The sequence below is a fragment of the Dicentrarchus labrax genome, unplaced genomic scaffold (assembly GCF_905237075.1).
Source record: "Dicentrarchus labrax unplaced genomic scaffold, dlabrax2021, whole genome shotgun sequence".
Classification (NCBI taxonomy): domain Eukaryota; kingdom Metazoa; phylum Chordata; class Actinopteri; family Moronidae; genus Dicentrarchus; species Dicentrarchus labrax.
In genome coordinates this window covers 18852976-18870130 of record NW_026136703.1, presented here as the reverse complement: position 1 = coordinate 18870130, position 17155 = coordinate 18852976, and the positions used below count along the sequence as shown (strand labels likewise).

Sequence of the window (17155 nt, the reverse complement as noted above, 5' to 3'; positions counted from 1 at the left end):
TGGCGAGGGGGGGGCGACTTTTGGATTCTGCAGTAAATTTAATTTGATTTATAAATCGGCAGCTGAAATGGAATTTTCATGGGTTTATCGAGTGCTCCCTGCAGTTGCACACACTCACTCATCCATATGCACAGGCAAATACACAACCACAGCAAATTCATGCACACACATTCACATCTGAATAATTTCCACATTTTCACAGAGAAGTGAATGTGCTACTATTGAGGATGGGAATGTTTTGAAGGACTGACTGCGCTCTCCATCACGCTCATGTGATTGTAGTGAAGAGGGAATCACAGAAAACTCTGAACAATGGCAGTGGAAGAGTAGTCATCATTAGAGAATAAAAAAAAAGTTTGGGGTGAGAAAGGAACCAAGTACAAAAAGGCCTGAAAATTCACATCACTGAAAAAGACAAGCATAGTACATTTGTAATAGAACCAATTTGTGGTGAACCAAGCGTACAATAGCAATGCCTCCTCTGCACCTGGCTCTTGTCAATAAAAAGTAATGTCAAACTGTAACTTTTCAAGTGTATGTTCTTCCCTCCCATCGCATCGTTCTTCCTACAGCAGCTTAAAATTCGCCCAAGAGCGTGGCCTTCGGGTGCGCGCCCGGCAAGCAAGGCCTACCCAGGAAGGATTTGATCTGCAGTGGTTGCCCAGAGCTATTTGAATTGGATTATCCCAGAAGTTTCCTGGTAGGCATGAAAGTTCATATTCTCCTCAGAATGCGAGATTTTCCGACATCTCCGTGGGCAAATAATTTGGATGCAGACGGTGGCATTTGGTGTCACAGCCGAGAGACACAGAAAGGCACAACAAGGCCATCAACAAACAGAAAGATGGGTTTGAGGAAAGGGAGAGGCTCTGCTGAAAGTGAAACCACCTTCCTCATTACTGACTCAGAGTTGTTGGCTAAGTAGCTCCCCAGATGCTTTAGTAAGCATGTGTTTAAGGCCGGGCGACAAAGGGGGCTTCTAAATAAAAGACCAGTAACTGACACTCATGGCCTATTTGTTTCCTCTTTACGGGGATGAAAGGAACAGCAAGTGTCTTTGGATTTATTATCCTGTCACCACAAAAACCTACTTACACTTCATTTACCAACTGTTTACTTGTGAACAGAGATTTTAGCAGTGTTTGCTGCCAAAATACTTTTACTTATGTAACTAAAATGGTAAGTATGTATGGTAAGTCTAACCTTTGTCTACAAAAATAATATTGAGCATTACTGACTATAAATGCACTGTATACATTTATACATGTATTTATAAAGATAAGGGAAATTTGATTGCTAGCTGATTTCCCGGGGAGCATTTTAAAGTCGGGTGTAAAATGGTCATATAGTATGTGATTGGAGCCTCTCACACACCCACAGTGCACCAGGACCGAGTGACCTGCCAAGCAAGTTTCACACAGTGTGCATGCAGAGTAAAAGCATGATGAAAATCACAGCTTAGCTCGAAAATGAATATCTTTCAGAGCTCCTAATCAGCATTATTGTGGAACAGTCATTATAGAACAAAAAATACAGTTGCAAAGACTAATGTTGCTGTGGAGAAAGGAAAAGTCAATGCTTGGACCGTAGGTTAAAAGGTGATAATAATTGTGTCATCATCATTTGTGTGCGGTTTTTCAAAATCAGAATGGTATTTATCTCATGTTGGAACAAAACTAATGCCTCATGGCAATTAGATGCTAGCTAAAAAACTCTGATTGTATTAAAAAATTATTGTGAAAACCCTAAACATATAGTTCTCCATTAAATATATAGCTTATACAAGAAATTCTTAACTACTAATTGCACTTATTTTAATGTCTGTCTTCATGGTAAGTATTCTGTAATTCCATTAAGAATCTCTACAATTGAGGTGACAAGTGCAAAGTTAAAACGCCCCATAGCCACATTTATTCCCATAAATTCAATGCCAGGTTGCCAAGATATTCCTTTAATATAATGGTAATGTAATCCCGTTGCATCTTTTTGTGTCATCTGTGATGTATTGATGGCTCTTACTAATGCAGAAATAAAAAATTATTTCAGGAGAGCTGAACTTCTACAACAAAGACTCACAATGTATTCGGGAACATGTTTGCCTAACTAAGTGTTGCTGGCCAGGATGCTCAGCTGCTCTGCCTGGTCTTCTTGTTTCTTGAATACCTGATAAGATGGTACTGATGGGCCAATCTACGCTCCTGGCTTCAAGATGTCCCATCAGAGAGAAACATGTGACACCACAAGTGTTTTTTCTACAGTCTTGACAGCCTTCTGGCTCTGCAGAAAATCACAGATGCATTCACTTTATCATTCTGGCTCTTCCCCTGTGCACCATTTTATTTTCACAATCTAACGCCTATCAACATTATTCATGCCTCCACCTACAGCTGAATAAACTCACCAACAATTATGCAACTACAGTTAGTATGGTCTGTTAGCAGTAGTGTAAATACATCTGTTACATTGATTTCCATGTGAGAAATTGGAGGCTTCTCCGGGATTTCAACCCTCGCACACCAATGCACCGCAGTTTAGTGCAGGAGATGGAAACAAAAAAAAAGGGTCAGCAGTTTAATTTTGCCTACGCGGAGCCGTTGACGTGTTGATGTAAGGTTAAAGTGTCTACTGTAACATCAGAGAGCATTTTAAATGAAATTCTAAAACAGAATCATGACTGACTTACCATGAGCTCCAGGCACTTGCTCATGAGCGTGCTCAGTTTTTCTATTTCTAATGCACAGGGTACACCAGTGGTTTTCAAACTTTTTGTGGCCAAGGCACACCAAAGGACAAGCCAAAATTTCAAGGCACACCTGTATTCACATTTGTGCAAAAAAAGTCTCGATAACACGTGCTATCACTCTTATCTAAACGTTTTATTCACTAAGGCTTAAAATGACATCAAAGCAGCAATGCACCAATTTATACCAGACAAAAATAATTCAAATGAAAAGTGGGAGAGATTGAAAAGTGTGTGTGTGTGTGTGTGTGTGTGTGTGTGTGTGTGTGTGTGTGTGTGTGTGTGTGGTAAATAAAGAGAGAGAGAGGAGGGGCAGCATCCCTGGTCGGGCAAGATGTAATCACTCTTTAGAGACCACGCTAAGAAGAGAGAAAGATGCACTGAGAATGAAAACTAACCCAACCAATGGAGGCACACTGTAATAATTCCCACCATCCAGCAACTGCACGAATGGTGAAAACAGGTTCGAAGTATAGAGTATAGAATTAGCCTCTGTAGGCCTCTTGGGAAATGAGTGCACACAGAGTACTGATATAGTCGATTAAAAATTAATTTGTTACTTTTTGTATAGTTGTATATTGCAATAATAATGTATAGTTGTCACAAGGGAAGCCCTGCAGTGACGATAAAACACACAGACACACACTCACGTGCTCCTGATCATAAACTTAGAAGCACATGCACACATCATTTGATCTCATACACACATGCTTGATCACTCACAGGCACACACAGTCAATTACACACAAACACACACAAACACACACACACACACACACACACACACACACACACACACACACACACACACACACGCACATGCTCAACTGCACACACATGCAGATACAGTCTCATGCATTAATTAAGCCCACACTCACACACAAACTCGCTCACACTTCATGGGCCATGTTTAATCTACTCCCCACAGACTTCCCACCTTGCTGATCAATAATTCATCAATCTAATCTTCAATAATGTTCTTAATCAAACTTTCATGTGACAGGATGACTGTGTTAGAGTGATTTTAATGGAGGAAAATTAAAGAAGTCGTTTGTGAGCCAGCAGTGTGCACATAATGCAACATGCATGAGGAGGCAACCTGCAGGAGGTGAAGGGCACGCAGATATAACCGGATGAGTCAAAGGTTGTTTTTTCCCCTGCAAAGCAGTTAGCGATATGAGAGCAGACAACGGAGAGAGAGAGAGAGAGACTAACTATTCTGTGACTCCTCTGTGCTAATGGCTTTAATGAGCTCTCTGGAGTCGCGGCTCTTTAAGACGCAGAAATGCAGAGGAGATCCACAATGGGAGCAAACGGAGAGAATGAAGACATGAAATGAAGTAGATGTAGAGAGTGATTAATGGCGAATAACTTAATAGAGGTGAAAAGAGTGGCAGGGGAGTGATAATAGGGGAAGTAATGCACATAGCTCACACAGGCCACAACCACACGCACACACACAGGGTCATTCATCAACATTATTCACCAATTTGGGAGCCGCGAGGAAGCCGCAGTTTACAGCAGTCGACATTGCAGCCACTGTAAGCACTGTGCTTGTTTTGTTTAGAGTTGACCCATTTTAGATAAACAAAACATCAATAACGCTTTCCTCAGCAAACACGCAGCCGTGCACACACGCACACACATACACAGGAACAAAAAAAACACGCACGCACTCGTCTCCCAACTCTATGCGAGAGGAAGTCAGCGAGGGTGTTTGAAGTGTGTTTGATCAAACAGAGAGTATGCAGCACCACTAGCGGATGCCACAGCCTATACTCCTCACTGCACCCAGAGACAGCAATACACGCCTCCTGTCAATTTTTCCCTCTTTCTCTCCATCTCTCACGCTCCTCTCTTCATCCTCTTCTCTCTTATTTTTTCTTTTTTTCCTGCTCTTCTGTGTCCATCCCATCCCCTTTTCCCCTCTTTTTTAATTTTGGGACTGGCTGAAAACATTTTTTTGTGTTCGGTGCCTTAACAAATCACATAGTAATTGCTTTAGACAGTAATCTCATTAAGATACATAGCTGACAGCTTTTTTTTTTTTTTTACTTTATTTCATTTGGACCGATTCTTTTCTCCTCCTATTTCATAGCACATCCTTATCTCCAAAAAATGAGGAAGCTCCTCAGAGCCATATTCCCTGTTAGGCAAATATAATTCACCACCTTGCATAAACTATAAATATATCCGTTACTATCGCTTCCTTCCTTCCCTCCTGTCTCTGGCTTCACCTCAGGCTTTGGATGATTGGTGCCACAGCGAGCTTCATGTCACCCACTTGTGTCCACGCGCCCACAGTGGGAAATAAGAAATGCAGACAGCCACGGTTTCTGCAGAAGCTCTGTTTATTCAGAGGCTGATACCTCCTATAAGGAAGCATAAGTTCTTCTGGTGCAACAACTATGAAGGACGTCAACACAAAGCCTGGTGAAGAACAGAGCCCTCCTGCAGCCCCTTCAGTAATCAGGGATGAGAGAAGGTGGGAAAGGAGGGAGCAAAAAGGGGGAGGCAGAGAGAAGAGGAGCCCAGCAGTTGCTTCAGAACTACACAAGAGGCGAGGAAAATTTGCCAGCCTTTGATTAGGCTCTTCAAACCAGTGTAAAGATCTTTTTTCTCACTGAAGCCAACACACTTACACACTCCTGAGCAACACCTAAACACCCACACAGAATCAGCAAAGAAATACAAAGGAACACACATATATCCACACAAACATAGAGCTGACAAGCAGGCCCACACATACGTAGGCCCCGAAATGTAAAGAAAAAAGGGTGGACACAATAAAAGGAATGATCTCTCCCTCATTTGTGACATAACACCTCTCTGCAGCTGTGTGAGTGAGTTAGAGGTGACGCCTCAAAGAATGGAGCAATCTCATCAGCGGAGAATCTCCTCATTTTCTATTTCCATTCGAAGAGAAGACAGAACTGGCAAAAAAAAAAACTCATAATGCTCTCACATTTCCTTTCTGTTCCTTCATTTTCCAGAGAGGCAACAGACAGGAGAGAAGACGAATCTTAATGGAGTGCTCTGATTCTCTTCTCACAAACCTCCTTGAGAGAGAGAGGGAGAGGGAGAGGTGGGGGACTTTAGGGGGGTTCTTTTTGGGCTCCAGGAGGGGAGAGAACAGCAAAGAGGAGGTGACTCATCATGGTCCTTTCATCATTGTATCTTCAAACCCATTACTAATCACACTGTCTTTGACATCATCATCATCATATTCATCATCGCACCAGCACAATCACTGTTATCAACAATATCCTCTCTATTAGCGTCAGTGTCATTATGCTTGTTATTGTCAACAACATAGCCATCATCATCACTTTTAGGATGTGGCATCCTTTTCCCCTCTCTCCTTCCCATCACCCCCACCATCCTCATTATCTTCATCATTCATCTATTCCACACATTCTTTTTAGTGAGTGTTTTAAAAATGGGATCCTGGTTATGAGTTGTGCAGTATCATATCCTGGTTTCGGAAATCTGGATAAGCCCTTATTCCGGACTCAATAAACCTTTATTGAGTCCGGGACATGCCATTTACATCTGATCCAGGTTTGAGAATATTCTTTGTTGGTACAGAACATAATGATGATGGAGATGAGAACTCAAGACTCAACTGCACACAGATGACCAGAAACATGGCTAACATTAGAATCATGATTTCTAATTTTCAATGTAAATGGCATATATCCATCCTGAATAAGGCTCAAAACCAGGATACTAATGCACTTAATGTGAACATTTGGACTCTCCTTGGTCAATATTTTTCACATTTCATTCTCTTTGTTAAAACATGAGTATTACTATCGATTTTCACCTATCATCCCTTCATCCCTCAACATCAACCTAATCATCATCTCGGTGAAACCATAATAAATTGATATCACACAAGATAACCTCTATTATATTAATGACAACACCCATTATACAGCCATAAACTCAGATTTCACTAAAAAAAAAATAGATAAACAAGTTGTCAACAAGTTATCAATATAAAACATATAATTATATTAGAATGCGGATATATTTTAAATAATACATGTTATATAAAATTATTGTTATATTACATAATGTTTATTGTTTTTACTACGTATTGTCTTTACTGGTGAGAAAAAGACACATTTCCTACCGTAGTGGAACATAACACTCATCCTCACCCGCTGCCACCGCCATCATCATCATTACATCATCGTCATTACCATTAATTTAATCAACATCACATGAAAACATTGACATGGCCGTCATAGTCCCTATCATCATCACTGTCACCAGCCTCATTTTCCTCATCAACATTTTAATCACTGTCGTTATGTTCCCCGCTGTTTTCATTATCCTTATCATCATCTTCATAACCATCATTAGCATCATCGTCGTGATCAACACTGATTCCATTCATTTAAATAAATTCCAAATATCGCTTTTTTCTTTTTTGGTGTCGAGCTAGACCAGCTTATTCGAGAGAGGTTTATCAGCCCGGGTGGAGAGAGTACTAGCTGGTTTGGAAACTTTGGAAACTAAACAAATGACATGTAGAAAAGCTCTGACAATAGTTGCCCCTACATGAGTTCGATATACTCCCCTCCGCCTGGTGCTTTAAAATGCAGATGGCCAAAAACAACCTTTGTAAAAGGTCTTTTGTCCCTGAGGCTGTCAGCATCCCCGACAACACCAGATGAACTATTACAACTGCATTGTATTGAATGGATCTGTACCTGCGCTGAATCTGTAATATATTAGGTGTTTAATTTATGTGTTTACTGTGTCTGAGCTGAGATTGAAGACACACTTCCAGGCTGGAATGTGCGCAATAATGACGGATTTGAGCATCATTGTAAGCATTAACACCTCTTCTGTCATCCTCATCCATATGTTCATCATCACTAGTGCCATCAAGATCACCTTCATCATATCAGCATGATCAATATCATCACCTCCTCTTATCCTCTCTACCTAGAGGTGCATCAGATTAGAGGCCAGTTCTCTCATATAAAGCTCTGGGTGCCTTTAGTAGAAATAGCCTAGGATTAGACCTGAGGTGAGGATTATTATGCGGGTCAGGAGGAATATTGTAACTCCACCAGAAGATGGCATGCATATGGACACCTCTGAGAGTTGTATAGGAATCAGAGGGCTGAGTTAGTTAGCAGCCTCAGCACCAAGCAGAATTAAGTAGCGACAAAATCATGAGAGTGCTGTAACATCTGTTGGTTCTGCCTTATTATGCCCGATTAGCATAGTGTAAAATGAGGGGTTTGTTTACAGTGCCCCCATTCTGGATGAAATCAAGGTAGCCGGGTGCCATACGATTTCTCCCTGCCTTGTCTGATGGATTACAATGCAAATGATTCACTCGCTCCTTCTTTTGTTTGACTTTCCACTCCTACTGTTCGGAAATCTGCCGGGGATTTTTTTTGGATGAAGATGAAAACCTGGTTTTCATTACCGCTCCGAACACACGCACGTAGCATGTGCACACACGCACACTCACAGATACGCAAGCCAAGAGTCTTGTGATGCTATTGTGGAGTCTGACAAAGAGAAAATAACCCTGTGGTTCATAAATATGCGGTCCGAACATTTTTGGGGTGAACTTGGTTGCTAAATTGTTTTGTTAAAAAAAACAAACAAACCATCTAGCCAATTATTTGCGTGAAAGTTACTGGGGTCAGCTCTTCATTGAGTTTCGTCTCACCTGCAGTGATACCAAGTGGAAAAGGGGGAGGGAGAAGCATCCGCATGAGCAACACGTCTATCCTTCGCCTCATCCCTCCATCTTCACTTCTTGTATTTTAAATGCCAACTTACTCATTCTAAAAGCTGTGTGCGCCAGAGGGCATCTTTAACATCGGGGCGAGGTTCCATGCTAAAGGCCAGTGTTTCCCCTGTAATACCAGCCCCTCGACATTCACCTGCTGGGACCATCCAACCATGTGCTTATAGTTGCTTTCTCTCCAGCTACACTGCTGTATGTCTGCCGTCATACTTCCAGAAGTAATCTTTCCTTTTCCTCCTTCGTTTTCACCACCACTTATTCCACCTAATTTCTCTTTCCTCTGCATCTCCCTTCGTTTACTATCATTCTCTTTCCTCCACCAACACTTGGCTTGTTTCTTCTTTGTAAAAAAAAAAACGGAAGTGGCCTCGCCTTTGTCATACACTCTACTTTTTGTCCTTCTTCATATTCATGCTCTGAGTGTCCCTAATCCTTCAAGTAGATCTCTCTATTTCTATTTCACATTTTTGTCTTCATTTGTCTCTCAGGGCCAGTCCGAGGCGTAGCCAGACAGTAGTGTATGTGTTATTATCAGTCTCCAGCTGGTCTATATGAAAACTGAACGGCCGGGGTCCCATCAGAGTATCAGGCAGACAGAACTGAAAGAGTCCTATTCTTTCGCTCGGCTAACACAATCAGCACAACCAGCCGGGACCTGAGGAAAAGTATTAGAGGGGAGCAGAAACAAGGATGGAGCAGGAATGACAATGCCCATTGTTCGCTATGTATGAGTGCAGTCTGGCATCTTTCATATTCTAGGCTAGTATCTCCATATTTTGTCTTCTCTTATTCATTCTTTCATCCTGTCTGTTGGCCTCTCTGTCTCTTTTTAAAACCCCTGGCTCACTGACTTTCTCTATCTCCTGGCTCGAACTGTTTCTCTCTATCTCTCTTCATTAAAACAACAACTCCTGGGATCTCCCCAGGTTGTTTCGGAGCACTTACATCATCACCACCATCACTGCCATAGTCATTACCATCAACAAACCTCATTAGTGGGAAGGTAGCAACAGAAGCAGCAGCACTGCAGCGTAATATCTTTACTCATTCTTTTAAACCTGCGCCTCAGCATGAACAATCAAACGTGGGGGGATGTTAAGTAAACATTTCATATCGCATTACAGATTCAGTGCCACGCTGCTAACATAGGAAACACATTATTGCACTCCTATGGGCAGATCAAGTGATGATATTTTGCAGCATGCACGACACTATGAGGGCAGGACTGAAATCTGAAAAAGGGCACCCTTCTGTGAAAAATGCATAGGAGAGATGTGGTTTCATTTGCTCTGCAGGAAGATTTTTTTTTTGGGAGAAACCTACTTTGAAAAAGAAATCATTTCTAAGACAAGGATTATGATTCTAAGCCACTACCTTAATAACATAAAGAATAGAATCCTTAATCCTAAAGTGAAGGGAAGATATCGCTGCCACGGAGAAATAAAATCATGGGGCTGGAGAGATTTCTCAATCTGACATAGATTTTCACCGCTAATTGTTACATGCACTGACAGTAGGCTGCATGACACATGACTGGCAGTGCAAATTAGCACAGGGACCAGGGTTGACATCAGCTTGTCATGAAGAGGTAAAAAAACAAGTGTCATACATGGTAGAAATAGAAAGTCTAGGACTGCAACTAATGAACAGGTTTTTCACAATAAAATACAGAGTTTTTTCAATTGATTCGTCATTTGGTCTATAAAACGACTTTAAGGAATAGTATTAAAAAGGCCCATTGCTCTTACTTAGAGCGCAACATCTTCACACAGGGCCTTTTCACAGCAAATATTTTGGGCTCGTCACAGCTCTTTTTCAAAGCACAGGTGGAATTAATCACATTAGCGATGCTGTGCCAGTGAGCCAGCATGCACGGTGAGAACACCTCTGGAACACCTGCATGGAGTGCATTCATGTAATCAGTCACACCTGTGTTTGCAAAAATCAATATGTTCGCTGTAAACAGTGCAAACATAAATATATTCAATCTGTAAGCTATATAAAACAGGGAAAAGCAGCAGATTGTCAGATTTGAAAACCCAGAACCAATAAATGTTTGGCATTTGTGCTTGATAAATGATAAAATCCAAGACTTATTTACATTGTGGCCCTTTATACTATATACACAGCATCCTATAATGTCAACTGTGGTGGAAATTTGCTCTGACTCCTCAGTTAATATTTGGCCTCATTTGGTAGGACAGTGTCGAGACACAAAAGTCTGTTTGGCAACATGACAAATATGTTTTTATCAAACTCGGTTTTGCAGACTTATGAAAACTTCTGTCTGTCGAACTTCCTTCCTTCATTCGTCCTTCAATCTAACACTTAGGAGGTAGCAAGTGTTTCATCATCCATACCAGTATGTCTTGTTTACTCCACTGTACGAATGTGATGTGTTTTAGCTTTTCTTCCTCAGATCCATATCATTACTCTGTATGTTTCCTCTCTCTCGACAGAATTCAGAGATTTCTTTATTCAACAGAAACAAAAGAATACCTTTGTGGTCAAGAATCACAGAAATGTTTTGTCAAACAACCACTTTTTTGACTTTCATACTTTAACTAAAAGGAATTGGCAGTGCATTTAACATCAGCAGACACACTGTTCCACTCTAATGCCCCTGAATATGTAGATGACCTCCTCCTGCCAATCATTGTATTGAATCTGCTGATGACTAAGATCAGCTACACTAGATCTTGTTATGTAACTGTCTCTCCTGCTGAGCTGGGAGAAATGATTTCCGATGTAGGAGCCCCGACTTTAATTACTCAAAGTATCATTTTTAGCTCGATGTGAGAGGCTCTGGATTCCACAGATGACTCTTGAGGCTGCTTTCTCCCAACATGAACCAGAGCAACACTGACATTTTAAACAAACCCATTACACCGTCCAATCATGTAGGTCATAGCAAGAACACGTAACCTGATGTACTGCAGCTTTATGTGTGTATGTACAGAAAGAGGTTGCCCGAGGCAGGGTCCTGTACAAGAAAAACATGCTAACCACATCCCAACGGGACAAGAGAGGGAGGGAGAAGAGAAGTCGTGATACAAGAGAGAGAGAAAAGATAAGAGAGAGTGGAAGATGAGAGCTTAAGAGAGGCACAAAGACAGAGAGGAAGAAAGGATGGGGAGAAAGAGAGGTGGAGTGGGTGGTGGTGGTGATGGCGGTTGCAGTGGAAGATGGATTTAACCCAGGGGCAGGTTTGAGTCTGACAAACTGTCAGTAACTGAGCGGGGGTGACTACAAGTCTACATGTAAATTGGATGCAAATCTGTGCGTGTGTGTGTCTGTATGTGTGCGGTAGGGCTGAGGAAGTGCTAGTGACAACACATATCACTGGGCGCCACAGGGGACAGGACGGACAGACAGTGTGTGTGTGGGTTTATGTGCAAGGACTTGTGGTGTGTTTGTTACGTGTGTGCATGTACGTGTGTATGCATATGAAACTTTCTGTGTGCAGTATATGTGTGGGTGCTCTGTGCATAAGACACTTCTTCCTCAAAGGCTGTGTGGGTGCGTGTGTGTGTGTGTGTGTGTGTGTGTGTCTCCAAGGAGACTGATTCTGTCCCATAGAATGAGAGTGTCGTCAACCATCAGCGCTTCTCACTGACATGGAGTTCCTCAAAGACACAGAGATGAAGAGAGAGGAGAGAGCAGGAACAAAGAAGAAAAGGAAAAGAAAGTCTTTTGAAGGATAAACCATGGGATTAGATAAGGTGCTCCTTCTGGACCATTGAGCCAGTGTATGTGTGTATGTCTAAGGGTGTGTGTGTGTGTATAGAGGAGAGCCCATTGCTCTGAGCACATTAGCTGCTTGGGGTGAACAAAGCCCCTCACCTGCAAGCTTTATAATATGGGCCTGGAAGCCAGAAGGGGACTCAGTGTGTGTGTGTGTGTGTGTGTGTGTGTGTGTGTGTGTGTGTGTGGTGTGTGTGTGTGTGTGTGTGTGTGTGTGTGTGTGTGTGTGCGGGTGTGTGTGCACATGCAGGGTTGAGTGCCAGCAAAAGGAAAAAAGGATGGGTTTTTGCTAAATAGAGTGCCAGTCTGAGTGTATGTGCATATGAGTGTGTGCATGTGTCCCATATCTAGCTTCCACTGACTCTCTCTCTCTCTCTGTGTGTGTGTGTGTGTGTGTGTGTGTGTGTGTGTGTGTGTGTGTGTGTGTGTGTGTGTGTGTGTGTGTGTGTGTGTGTGTGTGTGTATGCGCACGACAGCGAGTAAATAGAAAAATGGATGCTGCCTAACCTTGTATTCAATGGACAGCCATTCTGGCTTATGTGATTGTGTGTGAGTTTGTGACCTAAATCTAGCTATACTGGTGTGTATGTCCATACATGTGTGTGAGTGTGTGTGTGTGTGTGTGTGTGTGTGTGTGTGTGTGTGTGTGTGTGTTCCCCCTATATTCCTTCCTGCATGTGGAATAAATCCTTTTATGTGGGTCTGGGAGATTTCCAGATCCTGTTCTTATGGTGCAGTATTGTTGTCATAATGTGTGTTATGGTACTTTGTTACTGTGCGGCACCACGTATCTCATCACAACAGGAGGATGGACAACACTCTGAGGGCATGCGAGCGGCTGCTCCCCGCCGCGACCAAAAGTGGCCGGAGCTGTTTGAATTGGATTATCTCATACATTTTCTATTATCCAGGAAGACCTTGAAAGAGATAGGCTTGCTGAGAGCCAGAGCCCTTCATATAAAGGGTTTGGCCAATTTGTAATATGCCTCCTCTCTCAAGTTGATACATTTGTTTAACTCGCATTATTTATCTGGACTTATCCAGGTTAGTCTCGTTGAGATCAAGGCAGGCCTAAACAGACCTGGCTGACGTACCGGCAGCACGATTAATTAGCAGGTAGAAAACACAATTAAAACATGTCAGTATGGATGGTGATTAATCCCAGAAAAGCACACGGGAGAGAAGTAGAGCAAGAAAGAATGAGGTAGACAGAGAGGCAGTAGACACATATTAATTGAAGCAATTGAAAAACATCACCTCTAGGGGGAAATATGGAGCGACTGTGCCCATATCCACAGGGAAATGCCAGTTTTTAAAGGGTCGCTTCACCCAAACTACATAAAAACATCTGCTGTCTCAGCACACAGATAGTTTCAGCTTTTTTATGCTGAGATTTTGAGATACCTGTTTCTGAAACTTCTGTCACTCCAGTGGGGGTAAACAGAATTTCATATGTGGTGCTCAAAAGATTTTAACAGGTTCACTTGGGGACATCTTCTCAGTTAGAGGGTAGCTCCAGAAAAGATGGTGACACAGGTTTATCCAGCTAACATGCCTGCTGTAAAATTCATTTTGGCTGCTCGTTATTATCAGATTTTAAACTAACACAGCTAATTTGTTAGCAAACATTAGCCTATTTACACATCCAGCACATATGTAGCAACTTAAGAATTCATTTGGAATCATGTTTCCGACAAATGCTGCTCGATTATTCGTATTGAACTCTGCGGTCTCCACCACTCCCAAGGGGAATATCGCTAGATGCTGCAATATGTTCACAAGCTAGTCGATAACTTTGCCTCTCCGCTGTTTGCTGCTGATCAGGTAGCGTACAGTCTGGTTTTTTTAGAGCTTTTTTTGCAGAAAACTCCAGAGCAAATGGTAAAGCTGCAAGCCGCAAAAAACCACAACAACGCATCAAAATCATCTATGTAACCCAGGTGGATCACACACTGAGGTGCTCCAAGTTTGAGCTGTTAAGAGATAGTTGGAATGGAAGGAGGACCACAGTAAAGCTGATTTTTAACTTTATTTTTGGTACTATTTCAGTAAAGTTGCCACATCTTCCTCCACTGTGTTGTGACCAGAACATTGATTGAGTGATTTTCAATTCTATAAATATTAAGTCAGTACTTGTGACTTTGTAGAGAACGTCCTTCTCAGGCTGTTTGGGTAGCAGCAAACTTTTGATGAACACAAGAAGAGACGACACATCCTGATAGCTCAATACAAGCTGTGTGCTTGATGTTGTGTGATCAATTAAGACACACAGCTGCTCATTTCCCCAGCTGTTTGTGTCATTTCACTGCCTCAGACTGGCTGCTGTTTGGATATGATGCATTATTCTTGCATAGTCTCTGAGCATCTCATCAGTGCCTAAATCACCATCCAGTATATTAATAGGTGTGCCATGGAAGACTTGGCACCAAAAAACATGTATATTTATTTTCTATTTTGCATGAAATTTCTCTTCCAGAATACTAGTCTTCTAGCACCACTCAGCATAGCATTTGTCTACTGTCTGGGTTCAATATATGGTGTTATAAGGTCACTCCTACCTTGACAAACAAGCTAGATGAAGATGGATATCTTTCCAGTAGCATTTACTGATCACAAGCACTTCCTGGTTTCTCTTGGACATGTGATTGAATTATCCAATCAGGAGTTAGGAAGGATAAAGGTAAGTGTGGGGGAACCAACACAGGTACATTGGAATGATTGGGATTGTTCTAAATTTCAAGTAATATATATACTTATATATTTGGAAAACAAAAGTGTAATTACACTGTATTATACTGTCATTATGTAATCTCAGCTACATTTATTTCACCTTATTTAATTCCTGTAATTAATATTGTAATATTTACTCCAAATAAACAACATTTCTCTAGCAGCTACTTCAAATTAAGATTTTACATAAAATCACACTTTTTGGCTTGTTACCCAAAAAAGTAATCCCTCTTTTGGGGGCCCTTAACACATTTCAGAAGTCTATAACTTATTAGCAGCTCCACCTAAAAGCCATTTCTCAACTACAAATTCTCAAATAGCTTCATCTAAATAATTGTTTGAGACCCAAAGAGGTTAAGTCATCCATTATTTCACAAAAAAAGCAGAAATGAGAGAACAGTCCAAGAAATGAACACAAGTTGTGCAGCTGATATTTGTTTTTTCTTCTGTCTCACCTCATTAATCATCGAACGCCCGCTAAGATTAATCCTATGACCATTTGGAAGGGCCTGCTCCCTAGTTTGGAAACCACTGGACTGAACAACCTAAAGTAGTTAAAACAAGCTCCACCTCGACCAGCTAGAACAGCAAAATGCTGATTGCACGTTGATGTGTCAGTATTAATAATGTATAGTATTAATCTAATAATGTCAGCTATAATAATATACGATTCAGCCTCAGTAAGTTTTGCTGATAGTACTTTTGTGCTTTTACTTTGGAGAGATTTTGAATACTCGACTCTTACTTGTGATGGAGTCATTTTATATTGTTGTATTGGTACCAGATGTTACTCCCTTCACCAATCCTAACTGGGGAATAACTTACTATAACCGCCATGTCCTCTTCCCAATAAGTTTTCTAACCTTGCAGTTTGTTTACCAGTATCTTCTGACTGCTCTATTTCTGGCACTGTTGGACTTCTTTTTTAGCAATTTCACAGCATTCCCAGATCACAGCAAGTAACTTGGTTGAATACAGTCTTACTATTATGACCAAAACTTGTCAGTAAAGCCCAAGTGGGAATAAACCGGAAAGGATCCTGTACATTTTACATGAGCAGGGATGATTTTGGTGTCTGTCTTCTCATCCCTTTTTGCCACTGGGCTGGTTTCTCAAAAAAGACTTGCCGTAATCCTCAAAGTTTAGAAAGAGAATTAGCTTTAGATTAAAGTTGAAGAATGAATGTTGTCAGTGGAAGGTCCTCACAAGTGCAGCGGGACAGAGTTGTGTGTGTGTGCAGAAAAAAGGCACAGCATGAGCAATGACAGTGCCAGGGTCTAACAGGGGGAACCAACCTCGCCAGGGCTCCAGAGCCTAGATTCATTGCTTTAGTAGCAATGCATTTTTGATGTGCCCCGTTTCTGCTTCAACTTCTCCGTACGACCCTGACGGAATAACAGCGCCCCCAGCAACCGTCCATATAGCTTAAATTTATCCTGTGACGTGTGCAATGTGTAGGTGTTTGTGTGAGTGTGTGTATGTGTGTGTGTGTGTGTGTGTGTGTGTGTGTGTGTGTGTGGGGTGAGAAAGAAGGAGCACAGGGAGATGAAAAGAAAGACAGAAAGAGAGAGGGAGACAGCGAGAAAGGGAGAAAATGTTCCCCCTTGCCTGTTAAATATTTGAGAAGCCTTCTGTGGAAAAGTGATGCAGTCAGAGACAGGCCTGTTAGCTCAGTGTGTGTGTGTGTGTGTGTGTGTGTGTGTGTGTGTGTTTGGTTGATGCAGAGAGAGAGACAGGGCTGTTAGTTTGGACTAATTCAGCCGCGAGCGAGAGGGAGCACTTTAACTGTTTATTTATCTACCTGGGAGATAGAGGGAGGGTAAAAAAAAAAAAAAAGAGGGGGGAGGGAGGGAGAGAAGAAGGGTGAGAGAGACAGAAAGAGAGAGAGAAAAGAGAGAGAGAGAGAGAGAGAGAGAGAGGAGGCTGGCTAGGTTGTCACAAACCATTAGACAGACGGGTCCAGAGTGCTCTGCCCCATGTCAATGAGAGAAGCCCAGCTAAAGACGGCCGTGTGTGTTGTTGTGTTTGTGTTTGTGTGTGTGTGTGTGTGTGTGTGTGTGTGTGTGTCGTGTGTGTGTGTGTGTGTGTGTGTGTGTGCAGCCTTGTGTGCATGTGTGTGTTTATGTCGTTCTTTGTGTTTGTTTATTTATGGATGTGGT

The 17155-nt window shown here is 41.8% G+C and overlaps 1 protein-coding gene across 1 annotated transcript in view; it reads right to left on the bottom strand.

Annotated features, from left to right (window-relative positions):
- Nucleotides 1-17155, bottom strand: part of efna2a (ephrin-A2a) — a 73534-nt gene that overhangs the window by 54584 nt on the left and 1795 nt on the right. The gene's annotated exons all lie outside the window — the stretch shown is intronic.